The sequence below is a fragment of the Gossypium arboreum genome, chromosome 8, assembly GCF_025698485.1.
Source record: "Gossypium arboreum isolate Shixiya-1 chromosome 8, ASM2569848v2, whole genome shotgun sequence".
Lineage (NCBI taxonomy): Eukaryota > Viridiplantae > Streptophyta > Magnoliopsida > Malvales > Malvaceae > Gossypium > Gossypium arboreum.
The window spans coordinates 50,207,491-50,230,197 of NC_069077.1; the positions used below are offsets into that span (position 1 = coordinate 50,207,491).

At 36.7% G+C, this 22,707-nt stretch overlaps 1 non-coding gene across 1 annotated transcript; it reads right to left on the bottom strand.

Moving 5' to 3' along the window:
• Positions 1-358: 358 nt before the first annotated feature.
• LOC128279844 (small nucleolar RNA R71) lies at positions 359-465 on the bottom strand. The gene has a single exon (XR_008270037.1). It is a non-coding gene; the product is annotated as a small nucleolar RNA R71 (small nucleolar RNA).
• Between the last annotated feature and the right edge of the window lie 22,242 nt (positions 466-22,707).

A 22,707-nucleotide genomic window follows, 5' to 3' on the forward strand; every position in this document is an offset into this window, starting at 1 on the left:
CTAAGGGATTATGCTCGACCAACCCTAGACTTGGTTCAGGAAAGCATATCAAGGCCAACGATTACAACCAATAATTTTGAGATCAAACCGGAAATGATACAAATGATCCAAAATAATCTATAAGTTTGGAGAACTAGGGAAGAGGACGCTAATAACCATTTAAACTGATTTCTCCAAGTTTGTGATACTTTTAAGTATAACGGGGTCACTGATTACGCTATTCGTATTTGTCTGTTCCCCTTTCTTTGATTGATAACTTCTTTTCTTGGTTGGACTCATAGGCACCAGGATCATCGAAGCGTCGTATGAACTCGTTGGAAAGTTCTTACAAAAGTTCTTTCTGATTAGCAAAGTAGTTTACCTAAGAAGAGAGATTGCTATCTTTAGACAGATGGAGGGAGAAAATTTTTATGATGCTTGCGAATGCTTTAAAATATTGATTCAAAAATGTCCAGGACAAGGATTTCCTAAGTGGTTGTGACTTCAGGTATTTTATAACACGTTGGACGCAAATGCATGATCTGGACTAGACGGAGTAGCAACAGGAGCCCTTATGAATAGGACGTATGAGGATGCGTACGAAATTATTGAAAATATGGCATTAAACTCCTATCAGTGGCCAATCGAATGTTTTACATCTGGCCAGAAAACTGCTACAGTCAAAGCTATTCAAAAGGACGATAGCAGATAATGGATAGATTAAACTATATTGAATTTACTTTTACACCATCTATGTATGGAGGAGACAAGCCACTCTTCCATTATATCAACAATCCTGCCAAGGATGTGAAATACATTGGGAATAGAGATAGAAACCCTTATTTGAATACATATAATCCCAGTTAGAGGGACCACCTGAACTTGAGATGGGGAGGAAACCAAGGAAGAGGTAACAATTCAAACCAAGTTAAAAATACTAATTACCAACCTACTTATTTACAGAAACCCTAGAAACGTCTGTATAGAATTGAAGAAGAGATGCATTCAATGAGAACAGATGTCAAACAACTGCAGTCTGAGTGCACCAATTTAACAAGAACATTGACTAAGCTCGAGGGTCAAACGAGTCAATGGATGAGCATGATGGGTGATATCAAAAGGCAAATTGGCTCAAGCATTCCTAGTAGCACGGAAGATAATCCATGGAGGGAAGGTAAAGAGCATGTGAAAGCTATAGCACTTAGATCAAGCAAGGTACTGAGTAGCCCAGAAATACCTACCCTAGAGGTAACTGATGAACCTCAAGACAACTCCCTGGAATTAAAAGACAGACTTGAACCAGAAGAGGAGAATGCACCAACAACTGAGGTGTAAAAAGAGGCATTTAAAAATTCCAAAATCACAAAAGTCTAATTTCCATGAAGATAAGAAGAAAGACAAAAGCGGGATGATGATGAATTTGTAAGTTTTTTTTAATTTGTTTAAAACTTTAAATGTTAACCCACCCTTGATCGATTTAATTGAGAAGGTTCCCAAGTATGCTAAGTTTTTAAACGATATGATGGCAAGGTATGAGAAAATCAAGGTAGGAGAATAGGTTCATTTAAGTTCTTTCTGTAATGTAATTATTTCCAGACAAATACTGTGAAAAGTGACAGACTCGGGCCATAAAGCCCTATGCGATTTAGAGCTAGCATTAATTTAATGCCCTTATCAATTTTTGAAAAATTCAGGATAAGGAATCTTAAAACAACTCAAATAACTTTACAATTGGTTGATTGGTCTTTAGTACACCCGAAAGGGGTACTAGAAGATGTGTTAGTCAAGGTGTGAAGCTTTATTAGTCCTGCGGATTTTGTAGTACTTGACTTTGAGGAAGATCATGAAATATCAATCTTACTAGGTAGACCTTTCATGGTCACTTCTAGATCCACCATTGATTTAGATAAAAATGAGTTGACAATGAAAATAAATGGTAAGACTAAAACCTTCAAATGTGGTTATCAGCCAAAAGAAAAAAGTAGGAGGAAATTAGGGGAGCATTACAAAAACTTATCTATTTCTAACATTCCTAAATTAAGGGAAATGTTTCCTTTTACGAATACAAAAGAATAATAGGTTAAGGAAAATGAAAAATGAGTAAGGGTAGAATGGCATGACGGACGGTGGACCAATATTGATAGAATAAAAAAAATCATCCACGGGTGAATTTACCATACTGCTGGATAAATCTGGCAATATAACTTAAAATTTGTGACTTTTTACATGATATTTGTAAATTACTGTATACTTAACTAACTGCATAGTTTAGATTTTAAATTTTATTTCATGTAGGTTTATCCTTAGATCAAAACATCCTTAAGATGGAGTTTTGGGTCGAAATAGAGTCGTCGTCGCGACATCAGAACATCAAGTCACGACGTAGCAGACAGCCCTTGAGAATCTCCAAACTGGAAAATGTGTGGCAACACGGAACCCCTATGTCACGACATTAGTATCTTGTCAGGGACATTGTGACACAAAACCCCTGTAACATGGCATTGCTACAAGTTTCTATAGGGTTGACTTGATCCATTGCGTAACCCGGTAGCTTAAACATTAAATTTACCCAATTTCTACCCCTTTAAAACTCTATTTTACAACTTAAAATCCTATTTACTCCTAATTGAAGCACTCCTTAAACCCCTACCCCTCAAACTCTCTCAAATCTATTACCATCCCCTAAATTTTAAACCTCTAAATTTCAAAATTTCCTTTCACAAACTCGGTGAAACACAGAACGGGGACATCACAGGCAAGCAAGGAATTCAAAAGAACTCTAACTATACATTCAAGGTTAAGAGTTCCTAAACTCAAACTTTTTACTGTTCCATTGAATTAGTATTTAGAAATTCGTTAGGATTGAAGCATTATGCATCCTAGAAAAGTTAGGCGAATAATGGAAACATAGCCATCGAAGGATCAAAATTCCTCTACTTTTTCGAATAGGCATGTCAAAAAGAATTTTAATGACATTCAAGGAAAAACATTTATTCAAGAAAGGGGATTTGACCCATCGATGATTTTATGTAAAGAAATATAACATTTGGTCAGATATCATCATTAGAAGAATTTTTGGGCGATCCCAAAGGATAATGTTATTTTCCTTATTGTTCAATAGTTTGATCCATCTCCACAGAACCATGAGTCTGGAAATGATGAAGGTCATATATTAGATGTAACAACCCAAACCTGGCCCAGACGTTATGGCTAGATCTGACGTGTCACATGGACTTACGACTTAGTATGCATTCGCTGGTTTAAGTGATTGGGGTAGTCTTTGTAAAAAACAGCGGTTGAATGAAAAGCCGATTTATCAATCTTTAGCCTATCCATTTGTTGTGCTTGTTAAGTCTTGAAAACGTTCATTAATTTTGAAAACCCGCGCAGCCTAACATTTGCAAATGATGTGGCCACTCCGAATCCCACATAGCTCCAAGCCCACTATGGTTGGTGATTTCCTGGTTAATGACGATTGATGACGATATCTCCCACGCGATAATCCTGATAGGAGACTGGAGTTAATCTGCGCTCCGAGCACTCTTAGCTGACGCCCAACCCAAACGAGCACGTCACAAAGCGAAAGGGATCAGCCAAGAAAGGTACATTTACTCTCCTCATGGTTTGCTCTATATAAAGCCAACTCTCCATCTACTCTTATGTTAGCTTCCCGATGTGGGATACCTCCATCATCAGAGTTTAAAACCAACACCAACTCTTGCCATCCCAACATAGCAAAATAATAAACCTTTGCGTGCCAAGGGATTCGAACCAAAGTCCTCTCACATGCCAACTCACGGCACCACCACTAGGCCATCAACTCATTTGTGTCATAAATCCAACAAATTAAACTTTAAAGCGCACCTACTTGCTTCCAGATTTATTGAAAAGAAAAACCAAAATATATTGCAAGAGCCAAGACTTGAACCTTGGACCCCTTGCTTCCTCTATGACGTCACTTCCTTGCCACTTCACCACAGGCTCTTTTTGTGGCACAATTTCCCCAATAATATTCTTAAGGCCTACCTACTACACCCAAGGTTTGATTCATCTTAAACCAAAATTTTTGCTAGAGTCCAAATTTGAACCCAGGACTTCTCCAACACTTCTCAACACACTTAACCACTAAAACAAGCCTTCATTAACAAAATTTACACGCACAACAAAATATTAAAAGCTGCCATCAACCGCTCCCATGCTCAAGGCCCAAAACTTCTAGGCCCAAATTCAGGGTGTTACAACTCTACCCTTCTTAAAGAAATTTCGTCCCTGAAATTTCCATCTAACAGGGTAGTCGTGTAACATCTACCCCACTACGCTATCACAAGACTCGATCCTACTATCACTATCACACTTCAACCAGAACTTGAAACATCTCATACATAAAACACTTATTCACTGAAGCAGACACATATTTATCACACATGTATACAATCCAAACATCACATCCACATAAAATAAATACCAAATTTAAATTCAGACCAATATCTAAAGAATCCATAGTATTTCAATTTCTAAACAGACAAAAGTATTCAGAAGACTTAAGGATTCGGCCCCGGAGACTCGATGTACCACACTTTTTAAGAGAAATACTTCAAACTGAGCACGTGGTTGAAAATAATTTTCTGAAATTCAACCTTTGAAAATGCAATCCACAGCCGAGTTGTTGCAACCAAGCTCTGATACCACTAAATGTAACACCCCAAACTTTTCCCAGACATTACGGCTAGATCTGACGTGTCACATGGACTTATGACTTAGAATGCATTCGCTGGTTTAAGTGATTGGGGTGGTCTTTGTAAAAAACAATGGTTGAATGAAAAGCCGGTTTATCAATCTTTAGGCTATCCATTTGTTGTGCTTGTTGAGTCTTGAAAACGTTCATTAATTTTGAAAACCCACGTAGCCTAACATTTGCAGATGATGTGGCCACTCCGAATCCCACTATGGTTGGGGATTTCCTGGTTGATGACGATTGATGACGATATCTCCCACGCGATAATCCTGATAGGAGACTGGAGTTAATCCGTACTCTGAGCACTCTTAGTTGACGCCCAACCCAAACGAGCACGTCACAAAGCGAAAGGGATCAGCCAAGAAACGTACATTTACTCTCCTCATGGTTTGCTCTATATAAAGCCAACTCTCCATCTACTCTTATGTTAGCTTCCCGATGTGGGATCCCTCCATCATCAGAGTTTAAAACGATTACCAACTCTTGTCATCCCAACATAGCAAAATAATCAACCTTTGCGTGCCAAGGGATTCGAACCAAAGTCCTCTCACATTCCAACTCACGCCACCACCACTAGGCCATCAACTCATTTGTGTCATAAATCCAACACATTAAACTTTAAAGCGCACCTACTTGCTTCCAGATTTATTGAAAAGAAAATCCAAAATGTATTGCAAGAGCCAAGACTTGAACCTTGGACCCCTTGCTTCCTCTATGGCGTCACTTCCTTGCCATTTCACCACAGGCTCTTTTTGTGGCACAATTTCCCCAACAATGTTCTTAAAGCCTACCTACTACACCTAGGGTTTGATTCACCTTAAACCAAAATTTTTGCTAGGACCCAAATTTGAATCCAGGACTTCTCCAACACTTCTCAGCACACTTAACCACTAAAACAAGCCTTCATTAACAAAATTTACACGCACAACAAAATATTATAAGCTACCTTCAACTGCTCCCATGCTCAAGGCCCAAAACTTTTAGGCCCAAATTTAGGGTGTTACATGGGATACAATACTTGTGTGAGGAAAAGATGTGAAAGTAACCCCTAGAATAATTTGCGACTTTTATAATGTTCCATACTATGATAATGATTTCATTGATGAAACTGATTTAGAATATTTTAGAGACATAGATATGGATAATATTATAAACTTTTTAACTGAGGGAAGGGATGAGCAGTTTTACTCTATGCTATTTTGTAGAAAAAGCAGGTATGTGTTGGCAAATGGATCCACCAGAACATAGGAAGATGCATTAGTAGCTAAAAGGTGGAAATGTTCTTTCCCCATCTAGTGACTACTTTATGCAAAAATGCGGTTGTACCCATGACCTCCACTGAGTAGTCATTAAAATCATCACGAAGTATTATCGGAGATACCTTGTTCCAGCAATACATCAACCTGCAAGCCAAATAAATCAAAGATGGGGGGAAAAAGAGACAACAAGAAATTACAGCTACACCCACTTCCTCACAAAGGTTGGCACTAGCTAACAAGTCATTGGTTAGAACAATCATCCAAATTTGGATTCAATGATTCAGTGGATACAAGAATCGGGACCAATTTTTCAATAGTTTGCTAGAAAAACTATCATACGAGTCCCCAATTATACATCTAACATGTTTGGTCCAACGAATATAGACCAGGATGAAGAAGCACAAGAAAGGGAAGAGGACGGAGAATAAGAGGAGGATGAGGAGATGGACGATGAGGAGGTTGATTGAAAGATTTTTTTTTTATTTTATTTAAAAGACTTGTATTAATTTTTGGATGGTTTTAATTTAGACATTGTAGAAGTGGGATTAATAAGTAGATTTTCTTTTAGTTTTGTTGCATTTTGTTTAATTTTTCTATGTAGGAAACCGACACGAAGGAGACACAAACAAATTCAAACTTTCAACAATCAAAGGAGGAAGCACCTACCGGTAGGATTTCAAACAATCACAATCAATCGAGTAACTTTTTTCCTTATCTTTTGATGGGCTACACATTGAGGACAATGTGTCAAATAAAGTGTGGGGGTAACATAGAAAATTTGCTTCATATTTTTACATGTTCTTTGATTTTTCTTGCCATTTCTTTGATTTCTCTTGTCTATTGTGTGCTTGAGCTTGTAGAAATACAAGTGATTCGTTAGGAGCATGTGCATAGGTTGCTTATGTGTATGAATAACTTTGGCATGATGATAGGTGATTTTAAATTTTTAATTATTAGACTACTAAAATTCTATATGTTACACTATAAATAGATATTTAAATATCATTTGTACCAAGTGATATAGAAAATACAAGGAAACGAGCATACTATTATGAATGATAAATGGTTGAATTTGTGTTTGTTCGGTTGATTAAATTTATATATGTTAAGATATTTAGGGATGACCTAAGGCGCTGTTTGGAACATATCTAGAGCCAAAAAGTTATCCTATTTATATCTCACCTTTAGTATCAATTTTGAGCCTATTAACACTCTTTGATGAACCATATTATAAGCCACGAGCCAGAAAACGTCAATTTGTATTTACCCTTTTTCTTTGGTCCTACACTACACGATTATAAACATCTGGCCATACATATTGAGGATTAAATATATACATCATGGTGGAGTTTGTAAAAGTAGAGTGAAACAGAAAAGATTAGTGTGATATGGGAATTATAGGTTAGCCTAATGTATGAAACAAAAAGAAAAATCCAAAGAGGAAATTAGTACGAGTAGAAAAGACCTTAAATTAGTCAAAAAGCATTCATGAGTGAGATATATTAAAAAAGAGAAAAGTCAAAAAGTCACAAAAGAAAGAAAAACTCATTCATTAGTGCACAAAAACTCATAAGGCTAGCCATAGTTACTATGTCATGCTATGATTTCCTATATATGGATAGACAAAGAATGTGAGAGAAGGAGAAATAAGGCGTTGAACGAGTAAGAGTCACTAAGGGGGAAGAATAGGGATCAACACGACGTGCCAAACTATTTTCATGTTTGTAACCCTTTGATGCTTACTGCTTTTTTGAATTCCATGCCTATTCTAATCCTTAGAACTTTACGAGCCGAAAAGCATTATGTGACCTAAATATCCTTATGCATGAATGGACGTCGGATTAATCTTTCACATAAATGACTATTTGTATTCTACTCAGATAATCAAAGTACTTGTATGATTTTTTGTTTTATTCCTACAGGTGAGAATCTTTTATACTTGTATATTTTATAACATATTGAAATTAGATGTTTGTGATCAAAAGTGGTAATTAAACTACTCATCATGTTGAAATTATTAGTAAAGATGAAATCCCTAAGTTATATGCTCCAAAATCATTACTTGTACCATACCTGCTCAAGGGTCATAATTTTTCATTTGTTAATCTTTATTTATATTTCTTGAGGACAAGAAATGACTTATGTATGGGGGTGTTTGATCTGCTGAAATTCGGTGTAGCAAATTACACTAGTTTTCACATTTAATGAGTTTGAATACAACCATTTTCATTATGTTTTAATTCAGTTTCTTTAGCTTCAATAAAATGGGCACATCAAGTCTTTTATTAACCTTAAGGGCCAAATGAGACCTAAGGGAGAGCTAACGTGCTTTCTGAGTGTGCAGGAGACCATTAGAGGGCATTTCGGGTTAATACTAGACTCTATTTTTGAACATAGGGGAGTCGATGGCACAACATAGAGAGTAGAATAAAGAAAGTGAGGAACTGCCTTCAATGTCATTGTAACACCCCTCACCCGTATTCAACAGCGGAATAGGGCTACGGAGCATTACCGAACTTATAACACAAATAAACATTCATTTCACATACTTTTTTGAATTACAAATAAACATTATTCAAACTCAATTAAAATGTCCCTAATACGAGCCTACGAGACCCAAAACATGCATTCAGGGTGGTTCGGGATTAAATTGATAACTTATGAAATTTTAGGAAAACTTAGAAAATTTTACAAACTACAGGGGACACACGCCTATGTGGCCAGACCATGTGTCTCACATGGCCAAAGACACACCCGTGTCACAGGTAGTGTGGACATTCGAAATGGAATCACATGGTCGTGTCCCAGTCCATGTCTGACCCAGTTTAACTCTCTGACTTGGGTCACACGGCCAACACACACACCAATGTGCCAAGCCTGTATGCCCTACAAATGGCCACACATGCCCGTATGCTAGGTCCTATGCTAGGTTGTGCAAAACCTGAAAGGTATACTGACTTATGCCACAAGGCCAAGTCACACGCCTGTGTGCTGGACCATGTGAAGCATACTTACTTGATTTCAATTTCAACACCAGAGGACACACGACCGTGTAACCTGACCGTGTGTCTCACATGACTGAGACACACGCCTGTGTCTCTAACCGTGTGGACAAAAATAGGCTATTTACCAAGCCATTATGCCACCCAATTTTCATATACCTACATTAAACCAAATGGCACAATTCATGGCATAAAAATAGGCATTCTATTAACCTCATTCAAACATATTTCATACATTTCAACACCAACCATTTCAAAACACATCAATACCACAATATGCCATTCCAATTCATATCAATTTTCACTATCTCAAACATCAACATGGTCATTTTTCAAACATACATTATTTACCTAACTTCACCAACATACCAAACTTAAAATTATACCATTTGATATTCACTATGCTATTTATCAAGACTCATCACAAAGCCATCCTCAAACACACATCATAAACTATATGCACATATATATACATACACAATTAAACCAACCAAATTAAGCCAACTCTCATGGCTATATACAAAACCAAACTTAAGACATTTACAAGCTAATTTAAATGGCTAAATTCACTACCAACACATATAATAAAATGACCATAATCCTATACATGCCATATACCCAAAATACTTAAGTTTAAAGGTACCAAGTGATCGTTGGATAGTGTGATGGAGTCTCTGACAATCCCGAATTCAAGCTAGCTTTGGTTTCACTATAAAACACAGAAAATTAAACAAAGTAAGCTATAAAGCTTAGTAATTTCATATAGCATTTAAATCAACTCATCATATATGCTCAAATTAAGCAATTAAAACATAACATAACATAGCTTATAATGAATCACCAACCTACCACATTTGCATTCACAAGTTAAATGTAACTTTCATATTTTTTCCTTCTTTCAACGTATTCCTCGGTTCATGTACATACTTGTACCATCCCGTACCGAACTCATACTTATCCACATCTTTAACATACCCATTGAACCATTCGGAATACTATCAGATACTGGCAAATCTCACACCCTAAGTGCCACAAATATAGCTAATGCTATCTCAATCTCGTATCACATATAATGCTCATACTAGAGCTATCAACGGGTCTACTCACACAAGCTAACGGTCATGACGAAGCTACATGGTGTTACCCACACAAGCTGACGAGTATCTGCAACACATGTCGGATAACTCGGCCACCGGTAAAACGTACGGACCAACACCCAAAACAGTAATAACCCCTAATGACATGTCATTCGTATCTTAATCTATTCCTAAGGTTCAACCGGGACTTTCTCACTCATCGAATCATCGTTGAACATGTCCACAATGTCGTATTCACAATTTATGTGATATCAAAGCATTAAAACACAAGTATAAGAATGTTTAACACATACGAACTTACCCCAGATGCAAAAATGGCAAAACAAGTCGATTAATCCAAAACTTTGTTCTTTCCCCGATCTAAGTCCTTATTTCACCTTTCTTGACCTAAATGTAATCAAAATTAACTTATTTAATAATTTCTTTATTCAATTTAGTCCAAATTATACATTAAGGCAATTTTACACATTTGCCCCTAACATTTTTTTACAATTTAACCCCTATTTCATAAAATCAAAAATTCATGCAATTCAACCACAACCCATGCTATCCGAATTTCAATTAGGTCCCTAACAGTCCATATTTTTCATTTATTTCACAATTTAACTGCCAAATTTCAACATTTCACAAATTAATCCCTAATTCGACATTTTACTAAAAATCACTTTACAAATGTTGTTTATCTAACAACAACCATGCATTTTCTACCATTAAACATCAAAATACAGCAACATTCATCAATTACAAAACCCTAAACCTTTAACAATTTTACAAAATAGTCCCTGGGTTAGCAAGATATGGATAATATTATAAACGAGACAAAATTCACTCACCTATTGAGCTAAAAAGCTTGGCTGAATGTAAAGCCCTAACAATGGCTTCTTCTCCCTTAAATTTTTGGTGAAAGAGATGACTAAAAGATGATAAAATCTTGTTTTTTTTTATTTAATTTACTTAATTACCAAATTAAGAGATTAACCTTGTTATATAATCATTTAAAACACCAATTTTATGTCCATAGATGTCCATTATCATTAGAAATGGGATAATTACTACATAAGGACCTCCACTATTTAATTTCATATCCATTTAATACTTCTAGCTATTAGAACATTCACTTTTTCACTTTACGCGATTTAGTCCTTTAATCAAATTAAGCATTCAAATGATAAAATTTCTTAACGAAAATTTCACACAAACATACTATCATACTGTAAGCATTAAAATAATAATAAAATAATTATTTCAACTTCAGATTTGTGGTCCCAAAACCACTATTCTGATTTGACTAAAAACGGGCTGTTACAGTCATGACACATTTTGAGGGTGTCACCACATTCCTCTGAAGACAACTGCAGAGGAGTAGACTGGCTGTTACCTCATGGAACAGGTCTTGGTGTGTCACGACATTGACTCTGTGATGGGAATAAAACACGAAGTAGAGGCAGTTTGGTCTGTACAATCAAACTTTAAGCTCGGGAACGTCAGCTAAGCTAGGGTTGAGGATGATGACTACCTAAAGGCTATAAATAGACTTCTTTGGCACACATTATAGACATCTTTTCATTAGCTTAAATTATTTCTTTAGGTTTAGGAATTGTTTTCTTTATTTCTTAAGTTTTCATAGTTTTAGTTAGTTGTTTTCTTTAAGAGACCTGATTGTGAAGGAGATCAACTTTTATAGATTTGTGCTTATGTAACACCCCAAACCCGGCCCAGACGTTACGGCCAAGTCTGACATGTCACATTGACTTACGGTTGATTGTGTTCTTTGTTTATAGTAATCAAGGTGATTTTGTAAAACAATGGTTAATTGTTGACTAGGGAAAAGAAAACACCGATTAATTAAGTCTTTAGGTTATCCATTTGTTACGCTCATTGTGTTTGAAGTCGTTTATTAATTTTTGAACAAAAACCCACACTGCCTAAATTTAACAGTTTAAATCAAGTATAAATAAAACAAGTAATAAAACCATAAAATTTACGAACGGCCTTATTACAACTTAAAACCCAAACCAAATAAAGTAAGTAAATGTTGATCAAAACACATGAAGAAAACTAAATTTGCAGAACATGTGGCCACTCTGAATCCCTTACAACTCCAAGTCCACTATGGTTGGGGATTTCCTGCATAGATGAAATTAAGGGGTGAGTTTGGAAAACACAGTGTGTAAAACAACCCAACCATAGTCCAAATCAGATCAAACCACAGAAACAGATTAAGTTGGGCCTTAGCCCTATACAGAATTCAGAATGAAGCCTATAGGCTTATAACAGATACAGATCAGATATATCATGTATGCAGAAAACCCAACCCATATTCATCCGTATACACCCCCGTACCAACTTTACGCCATGTGGCGAGACAACTCGACCCACCCATCCGCTACACACCTCAGAATTTGCAGCATGGCTGCCAGAACAGATATTGTGACAGAGTCACCAGATACAGATATTGTGGCAGAGCCACCAGAACAGATATTTGTGGCATAGCCACCAGAAACAGATATTTGTGGCATGGCCACCAAAACGCTTCTTCCATCAATATAACCCATATCCCATGCAACAGATATACATTTCATGGCATACAACATACAGAATCAGAATATCATGCATTTCAGTCAAAATTAACCCTAAGGGTATAACGGTCACTTTGCACCTAGGGGTATAATTGTAATTTTCATACTTAGGGGAATTTTAGTAAATTTACTATTTTAGGGTTTTCATGCATATTACAACCATTAACATATTAACAGAAACACTTACCGAGCATTTTTACCAAATTGGGCCTGTTGGCCCATTAACCCGATTTCGGCCCGTTAAGCCCAAATATACCGAAGCGCACGAAATTGCGCACTCTGGAATCTTACCACTTGAGATTGCCAAGATTAACAAACAAACTATCTATGAGCACTCGCACACTCGCAAGTTCACAAAATGTCGGCTTTTCGACTTTTGCCGATCTAGTCTATAAGTGTGTGTCGTTTACACACCTGATCTGTAACGATACGTCAGCGAGATCCACACACGAGTTGCCTACAATCGAGTTACTAATACGTCAGACTACATATCAAAATAAAATACGTACCAATCTCCTTACCATATTCGGCCAACATTGCCTTAGTCTCTAAAGTTCTTACATTTCTGCCGAAATATGGACTAGATCTAGATGTCCAACCGTGTTAGCATTCAAAGCCCTTTGCTGTACGTCCCCTTGTCCACACTAGTGCACACAAAACCAAAAGAAAGAGGCCAATATGCCCTTAGTCCAAACATTAGCCACCCTTACAGGGTTTCGGCTTTTCCTTAAAGCATAAGTAACTAACGAAAGTTGTTCGAATACTTACCAATCATTGTTCTACCCAAAAGAGTGTTTCAATCTATGATATTAATCCTAATCTATTGTATTTACGAGAAGAAACAGGTTCAAGTAGCCAAAGATTCAACTTCCTATACCACAGGTATAAAGGTTTTGGCTTTTTAAAGCAAAAGGGAAAGAGGTTCGGCTATAGTAAGATTCGGCCTCTTATATGTGAGGGGAATAAATGAAGAGAAGAAGAGAAGGAAAGAGATGATAGATTCGGCCAATTGAGTAACAATAGAGAAAAGAAAATGATAAAAGAGACAAATGAGAGGAGAGTATAGGTTCGGCTATGGGGAAAAGGAAAAGATGAAAGAAAGAAAGGTGAGAAGGGAAAGTAGTATTCGGTTATGGCAAGGGAAAACGGCACAGAGAGTTATGAGGTGTTCCAAGTTTCGGATAGTAGAAAAATGGAAGGTAAAAGAGAAAAAAACCTAGGCACAATACATTATTTCGGCAAGCCAAAAGAAGACTAAACCGAAACCCAAAGGAAAAGCTACCAAGAAACGGTACAAAACTTCCCTAATGCTGAAATTGCTACTTCAGAGGCCTAGCCGAATTTGCCTATACTAGAGACCCTTGGCCGGCCAACTCTTGCTCCTCAAGAGTCCAACATTCGGCCAACACCAAGCTCCTTGATCAGCTTCTAAATTTCCTCCCTTATCTCTCCCTTACCCAATCTCCTGAACAGCTCAAACTCTTCCTAACAGAGTTCCACCTATGTTCTAATACCTACCTTTCCTGTTCACAAAAATAAATACCCTAATTAACTTACCTTGCGATTTGAACCTTGGCTCCCCCTAAACATCACACGCCACTCCCCAAGCACCTATGTGGTGTTACATGCCATTTTACCGCAGATCTTCTTGTGGCTTATTCTACCACCTTTATTTTAAAAGCCCATAACGCCAGAACCCTCTCTCTCTAAAATTGAAAATTCTAAAATTGCCTTGGGTTAAATTTACTCTTGGGCCTTCTAAAGGCCCACTAACATACTCAGACCTACATTATACAGTCAAAACACAGAAATTCTAAAATTCGTAAAAAATCACAGAAATCCCGAAAATCTCGAAAATTGGGGCGTTATAGCTTATATTCACAATTAATCAAGCTTTTCTTAAACTCTCTGTTTTAGTCCATTCCCTATGATTAATTCTTCCATTTAATTTATGTTTTTTTTTATGAAAGCCATGAGGAATTGATCCTTTTATGGGGGATTAGAGAGTGAAAGCAAGATCTCTTAACTGTTTTGTTGGGTTGCTGAACAGATCAATTTTCTGGAAAAGGAAGAACGTGAAAAAACCCTAGGTCTGACAACCCCGGGAAGTCTTCAAGGTGAGAATTAACCCAAAATTGGTATTGCTTATCCGTGAACACCTTGAACCCAAACTAGTTTGGACTATGAGGCCGAAAGATAAGAAGTTCTTGCTGACTCGTTATGTTAGTGGAAGATTGGAAAATCTTGCTAGGGTAGTGACTAGTTAGTTGATGAGGAGCTCAAGACGATAGTTTATTGGGATTACTGAAGCGAGCTAATCACCCATCTTCAGATTTGATTCACTTTATTCTTTATATCTCTTGAAACTTAATTCTTTTATGTTATTTTACTTTATTTGAAAAATCCTAAAACTATCTTTAATTTTACTTTTGTGATATAACTGACTTTAAAGTATTAATTAGATATTCAATTTTTTCGGTTAAGATTAATTTAGTGCTTGCCTCCCCTGGGTACAATCCCCAGAGTACTCACCTACTTCATTGGAAAATCTATATTACAACTCGACCGGTATACTTATGGATACTGCCTCATAACTCTCTATTTTATTGCAGTGTTCACACTCTAAATGTTAGTATGTCTGGAAGCGGTCAAGTTGTTGGCGCCGTTGCTAGGGAGTCAACGTCACTAGGTTGATTCTATTATTCACTCTTAAAAGAATAATTATGAATTTTCTTAGTTATAGATACGATTTTATTTTATTTTACTAATCTTTTCCTTCTGGATCTAGTGTATGACTCGTAATAGAGGCATACCTATTGTAGTAACCACATACCTAGAAAGAATAATTCAAAGAAATCATTGATAGCAACAGCAAATACAATATCCACCACCACCAGCTGTAGTTAACATACCACGTAACAATTCATTATTCTACGACACTGACGCTAACGCCCTAATAGACCAACTAGCACCACAGTTACCCACAAACGTGTAGATGGCTCGAATTGAGAGGACTCTGAAGGATTATGCAATACCAAGCCTAGACATGGTTTAGGATAGTATAGCAAGGCTAGCAATTATAGCCAATGATTTCGAAATCAAACTGGCAATGATGCAAATGATCCAAAATAATTTGCAATTTAGTGGCACTATGACAGAAAACCCTAATCAACATTTGAAACGGTTTCTCTAACTTTGTGATACTTTTAAGTAAAACGGGATCATTGATGATGCTATCTATCTTCGATTGTTCCCATTTTCTTTGATTGATAATGCCTTTTCTTGGTTGAATAAAAATTTATTAAAGTAACTCAGAAAAATGGTTTTATAAAAGTCCAAGTCTCCGATGCTGAACCTATAAGTACTTCTACTTTAGCTATATTATTTAGCTAGAAATTTATGTAGTAATTAAAATTTTTGGTTTACTTAATGGTTGTGATATGAATTGGGAAATAAAATATCTGATGAGAACTTTGAAATGATATGTAAACTTCTTACATTATAGATAAGTTGAGATAATGAGTTCGCACGGTAGTCATAGACGTGGGCATCGAGGAGGAGATCGAGCAAAGACATCTTCTATAGGCAGTATATGCAATCCAGAGACTAGTGAGACCACTGATATTCCTACTATAGAGACTAAGTCTCAGACTCTGACAGTCAAGAATGACGTACTGTCCTAGGCTATGTTGCGTGTGTTAGAGAGGGTTACTAGGACCCAAACTAGATCTAAGAGCCAAGGTTCAGCTATTGAACGACTTTGGTCGAATGGTGCTACATTGTTTAAGGGTGTTACTAGATTTGCCCCTACAGTGGCCGAGTATTGCCTAAAGGCAACCGAGCATATTATGAATGACATCAAATGTACTCTTGTACATAAACTGATGGGTGTCGTATCTTTGCTCCGAAATGAGGCTTACCAGTGGTGGTTGACTGTTGAGCAGGGTGCCTAGCCCGAACAGATCACTTGGGATTTCTTCAAGAGCACCTTCCAGAGTAAGTACATGGGGGCAAGTTATGTAGAGGCTCATAGATGCAAGTTTATGAGTTTAGTTCAAGGTGAGAGGTCTGTGGCCTAGTAAGAGGTCAGGTTTTGAGATTCAGCACGTATGCTCGTGGGTTGGTTCTGAATAACTATGAAAGGTGTATCTAGTTTAATGAGGAATTAAGATATGATTCCTGATAGGTCCTTAGAGAGAATGATTTTTTCTGGCCTTGGTTGACAATATGAATATAACAGAGAAGGTGAAGCGTGAGAGAAGAGACTGAGAGAGTTCAAAGTAAGCTTAGTAGGGATTCGGGTCCCTTTAGTTTTTTCACCGTCCTAAGAAACGAGATAGATTGTATGGGCCACCGAAGACTGAGGCACCAGCTGCAGCAATTGAGATTCAAACCTGTAGTGACTCTAGGAGACGCCACTTAGACAAGTGTTGAAGAAAACTAGGGGCTTGCCTCCAATGCAGATCGATAGAGCATCGTGTTTGGGACTGTCCCCTTCGATCTAATCAGGTGCAAGCTTCTACACAAGCTCTGGTTCCAAGTCCCATTCAGCCACCGAGAGTAGCTCAGCAACTACTGAAGTTTCGTGGTACTGGCAAGAGTGGTAATGGCTCTAGCCGAGGTTGGAAAGCAACGGCCAGAGGTGCAGGTCAGACTAGGGCATGACAGCATGCTCTTGTGTAAACGATGAGGCATTGTGAGGACAAAGACAATGCTAATGTTATAGCCGACGTTATAGATATTGGTTCCAATCACTCATATGTAACAAGCACTATTTCTTTGAAATTGGGTATATCTAATGAGAATGCTGCTAGAGAAATTTCCATAATTAGTCTCCTGGGTCAGTAGGTCAGAGTTGCTAAAATGTATAGACGAATTCCGTTAAAGATCCAGGGTGTTGTGTTTCCGATTAACCTGATGGAATTTTCATTTGGAGAATTTGATCTGATTCTGAGAGTAAATTGGCTCACAGAACATCAAGTCAGTTTAGACTGTGCTTCTAAGAAGGTAACTCTGAAATCAAAAGGCTATATTGAAATTGTTATGATTAGCAAACGTCAAGATTACCTCTTTAATGTAATCTCTACTCTGGTAGTCGAAAGGTTAGTTCGAAATGGTTTTGAGGCGTATTTTGCATTTGTATCTGACTCTAGTTCTAAAAAATCTTTTGTCACTAATATTCATATCGTAAAGGATTTTTTAGATGGTTTTCTAGATGACTTTCCGGGAGTACCTCTGAATAGGGAAGTTGAGTTTGGTATTGAACTGTTACCGAGTACTGTTTCTGTGTCCATTGTTCCTTATCATATGGAACCAAAGGAGCTTATGGAGCTAAAGGCTTAGCTGCAGGAACTTCTCGACCGAGGGTTCATTAGACTGAGTGTGTCCTTGTCAGGAGAACCATTCTATTTGTTAAGAAAAAGGACGACACGATGAGGATGTGTGTGGATTATCGTCAGTTGAATAAGTTGATGGTAAAGAACAAGTATCCGCTTCTGAGGATTGATGATTTGTTCGATGAGTTCCATGGGACATCTGCTTTCTCCAAAATTGATCTTTGTTATGCATACTGTTAGCCCAAAATTAAAGAGACTGATGTGTATAAGAGCGCTTTTGGGACTCGTTATGGGCACTACGAGCTCCTGGTCATGCCCTTCAATTTGACGACTGCCCTAACTACGTTTATGGATCTAATGAATCATGTACTCCAATCGTATTTGGATCAGTTTGTTATAGTTTTCATCGACAATACTTTGATTTACTCCAAGACTGAGAGTGATCATGATGAGCATCTTTGGATAGTTCTACAAATTCTCCGTGAGAAATAGCTTTATGCTAAGTTTAACAAATATGAGTTTTGGTTACAAGAGGTTACCTTTCTAGGAATGTCATTTAAAATAAGGCGATTCGAGTAGATCTTAAGAAATTTGAGGATGTGATCGAGTGGAAACAATCGAAGAATGTGTCTAAGATTTAGAGTTTTACTTGGTTTGGCAAGTTACTATTGGAGGCTTGTTGAGGGGTTCTCACTTATCACAGCTTCGTTGACTAAGCTGTTTCGTAAAAATGCATCATTTGTGTGATCTAATGAGCAACAAGAGAACTTTGAAAAGCTCAAGCCTGTTCTGACTCAGGCACCTATTTTGGTACAGTATGAATTTGGTAGAGAGTTTGTTGCCTATAGAAATGCTTTGAACGTTGGGCTAGGCTGCATTTTGATGCACGATAGTAAGGCTGTGGCTTATGCATCTTGACAACTTAAGTAACATGAGAGTAACTATCCCATGCATGATCTTGATTTGGCTATAGTCATTTTCGCTCTAAAAATCTAGAGGCGCTATCTATATGGTGAGAGGTGTATCATTTACACCAACCATAAATCCTCAACTATCTACTAACTCAGAAGGAGTTGAACCTTAGGCAACATTAATGGGTTGAGTTGCTTAAGGACTATGATTGTATGATGGAGTATCATCCTAGTAAGGGGAACATTGTGGCCGATGCTCTTAGTCGTAGAGTAACGACTGATCTGAGAGCGATGTTTTCTCGTTTTATTTCGTTTGATGACGATAGTCTGTTGGCCAAGTTACAGGTTAAACTGACTCGAGTTGATCAAATTTGAACTAAACAATTGAATGATAAGTCTCTGGTTTCTTGTTTTCATCGAATTGAGGATGGCAGGACATCTGATTTAGAATTTCAGATTAAATAGTAATAGGGTTTTGTGTTTTAGTGGTTGGACCTACGTGCCTAATGATGTATAGCCTTTATTCTATGCATCATGGTGGGAATAAGATGTATAAAGATCGTCAAAAATTATATTGGTGGCCCAATTTAAAATGGAAGGTAACTGCTTTTGTCTCTCATTGCCTAATATGTCATAAGGTTAAAGCTATCAGCTACCTTCAGGTCTGCTACAACCGATTAAGGTTCCCCTTTGAAAGTGGGAACGTATGACTATGGATTTTTTTAGTGGGTTTCCCTTGACACTAACTAAGACTGATTTGGTTTGGGTCATTGTTGATTGATTAACTAAGATTACACAGAATGTTGGTTTCAATCGTCTCTGACAGATACCCATATTTTACTTCTTGATTTTGGAAGAAGCTTCACAAGGCCTTAGGCACTCAATTTGATTTTAGTACTGCGTACCATTATCAGATCGATAGACAGTTTGAGCGAGTCCTTTAGATTCTAAAATAAATGCTAAAAAATTGTGTACTCGACTTCCGAGGTAGTTGGGAAGATTATCTACTGCTGACTGAGTTCGCGTATAATAACAGTTTTCAGTCTAGCATTCAAATGACACCTGTAACATCCCGAAATAGGGCCTAAACGGAATAGTGGTTGCAAAACCATGAATTTGGTGTAAAAAAATTATTTCGATTAATTTTTAAGGTTTATTCATTGATTGAATAACTGTGTGAAAATTTCGTGAAGAAATTTATGTATAAGTGCCTAATTTGATAATTAGGACTAAATTGTAAAATTAGCAAAATGTGTGTTATAGATAATAAAAGAGATTTAATTGAAATGGGTTCTTAAATTGGAGGTTCTTATTTAGTAATTAGACCATTATATTTAAATTTAGACAAAAATGGGCAAGAATAGGACAAATTTGAATGAAAAGCTTTTAAGGGCATTTTGGTTATTTAGTAATTAAAAGAATTAAAAAGGGAAAATAAAGCCAAAATTGGTCCATCTTCTTCATGGCGGCCGAATATAGCATGGGGGAAGCCATGGTTAGGGTTTCCAAGCTTTCCAAGCTTAATGGTAAGTCCGTTATAGCCTCGTTTTTAATGTTCTTTACGTTTTTGGAGTCCTGGTAACTTGATTTAGCTTATTCTAGCAATACTTCATGCTAGGGTTCATATTTGGAAAAATACCCATAGATTAAATGTGTTTATTTTTATGTTTCATGGTAGAATATGAAGCTTGAAATTATGTTAAACAACTTTTGCTAAGTGATTTTAAGTGAAAACGAGTAAAAAAACATAATCGATAAAAATACCTAATGTTCATAAGTACATGATAGAGTGGGAATTTGATGTTTCCATAGAAGGGAAAAATATTCAGCGTGTCATAAAATATAAGAAAATTGGATAAATTTTAATTTATGAGCCTAGGGTCAAAATTGTAATTCTGTAAAGGTTTAGGGGAAAAATTGTAATTTTTCAAAAGTTTGAGTTAGGGAATTTTTTGAATAGTACATTAATTAAATAAGTGAAATATGATGTTTAGATCCCAGAAAGTAAGATTTGGATCTAGAACGGGAGAAAAACCGAAAATCAGGAAAGTCGGTAAAATGGTCGTTTTGGTATCGAGGTAAGTTCATATGTTTAATAAGCATTTAATTATGCATATTTGAATGATAAATTGATATTTTGGAAAAAATTAGTAAGAAGATATATGAGTCTAGTTTCAGGTAAAATTCACGAATTTAAATTTTGAGTTTTTTAACTCGAGTTATGATTTATTTAGTGACCACGACGCAGGTAGGCAGTTTTATACGGAATAATGAAATAAATTATTTTGATTTGTCTAAGTATTCGAAAAATTTTTAATGTTCCCGGTTTGGTCTCGAACTGTTTCAATTGCATGTTTTAGGGTCTCGAGGGCCCTTTTTAGGGACATATTGAATGAATCTAAAGAAATTAATTTTAAAAGCAAATTTTATGCCACGAATTAGTAAGTTAAGTCAGGTAACGCTTCGTGCTCGACTCCGGCGACGGTCTCGGGTAAGGGGTGTTACAACACCTTACAAGGTTTTGTATACCTGTAAGTGTTGTACTCTTTTGTGTTAGGTTGAGTTAGGTAAACGTCACATTTTGGGTCTCGAGTTGGTTTCCAAGACTGAAAACACTGTTAAATTGATTCGAGACCATCTTAAGGCAGCTTCTGATAGATAGAAATTGTATGCAGACTTAAAGAGGTGTGATATTGAGATTCTGTGGGTGATCATGTATTTTTGAAAGTTTCTTCATGAAAAAAAGTTGATTCGAGCGTAAAAGAAAGTTGAGCCCGAGGTTCATTAGACCTAATCGTATTTTCAAATGTATCAAACCTATCGCCTATCAGTTAGAGCTACCTCCTGAATTGGATCGAATTCGTGCTTTGCTCCACGTGTCTATGTTGAGACAGTATCAATCTGACCCCTCCCACATCATCCCTCTAGAGGAGATTGAGGTGAGACTGGAACTAAGTTTTGAGGAGGAACCTGTTCAAATTCTATATTGAGATGTTAAGGTTTTGAGAAGGAAAATCATTCCTTTTGTTAAGGTCCTGCAGTAGAATCATGGCACTAAGGAAGCCATGTGAGAACCTGAGGATTCGATTTGTCAGCAATGCCCTCACCAGTTTGAGTTAGGTATATTTTGAGGCTGAAATTTCTTTTAAGGGTAGGGAGTTATAGCACCCCAAAAATTTGAGTGTTGTTTGTATCGCCCCAGAAATATTTTTATGTCACTTAGTAAAAGTCGGTTAGTTTTTGTTGTTTAAAATCCATGTTCTTTAACTTTTTTCTTCTTTTATTCTTTCTTTCTTCTTTCTTCTTTCTTCTTTCTTCTTTCATCTTTCTTCTTTCATCTTTCTTTTCTTTTTCTTTTTGCTTGCTTCCGTAAACTGTTATCGGGTTTAATTGGAAATTCTACATTGTTCATTGCGTCGTTTGAAAGGTTGTTGCGTAAGTTTTGTAGTTATTCCTTTTTGTTTTTGTAAAATTTCATTGTTATTCTTCAAAATTAGAAATTACTGTTGTTTGTTTGAATTTCCGTTAAATGTGCGATTGGGGTTTTGTTAAGAGAAGGTCTTGCGGGAAACGTTCCTCGAGCAATATAAATTTGAGTAATTATTGTTGATTCATTGGTAAGTGTTAATTTGCTATGGGGTTTGCGTTGAATTTTTTGACATGTTGGGTTGATTGTTGTTCTTGTGCAAATTGCTTCATTTAAGTTATTGATTGAACCTTTGGTCGCCATTTTAGGCTTTGGAATCACTCATGCTGCTTCCGCCTTGAATCAGTATCAGGTCTGTAACGAAAACCCAAATTTCTACGAT